Raw genomic sequence first — 504 nt, forward strand, 5'->3', positions numbered from 1 at the left:
ATTGAAGCGTATAATAAAAATAAATAAAAAATAAAATAAATAGGAAACTACATGGCTAATGAGTAAATAAACAATTAGTACATGACTCCAACACAGCGAGTCCGCCCCCGACAACCAATCGCACTCCCCGACGTATAAGCGAGAAGTGTGTCTGCATCCCTCGTGACCACGTGCTCAATTTGGCCCCGAAGTCTTGAAAAGTCTTTCTTCCGACGAGGATGGGATTCGAACCCACGCAGGGAAACCCTATTGGATTAGCAGTCCAACGCCTTAACCACTCGGCCACCTCGTCATGAGGACACGAGAGAGCGATTGTCTATGTAGATATACGTTTTGTCTAGATTTTAAATCTATGAGTCTGTGTTTACTCTCTTCGTTTGTCGCGTCTTTGTATTTCTCGTTCGCTCGTCTTGCTTGCTCTTTCTGTCTTGTTCTCGCATCTCTTTACTCTCTTCCCCCTCCCTCCCTCTCTCTTCCCTTCATCTCTCTTTCTTCCCTTCATCT

At 44.6% G+C, this 504-nt stretch overlaps 1 non-coding gene across 1 annotated transcript; it reads right to left on the minus strand.

Annotated features, from left to right (window-relative positions):
• Window positions 1-210: 210 nt before the first annotated feature.
• Window positions 211-292, minus strand: TRNAS-GCU (transfer RNA serine (anticodon GCU)). Its single transcript has one exon. It is a non-coding gene; the product is annotated as a tRNA-Ser (tRNA).
• Window positions 293-504: the final 212 nt, after the last annotated feature.

Source organism: Oratosquilla oratoria, chromosome 15 (assembly GCF_046742065.1).
Source record: "Oratosquilla oratoria isolate Oo_2021 chromosome 15, ASM4674206v1, whole genome shotgun sequence".
In the NCBI taxonomy this organism is placed as follows: domain Eukaryota; kingdom Metazoa; phylum Arthropoda; class Malacostraca; order Stomatopoda; family Squillidae; genus Oratosquilla; species Oratosquilla oratoria.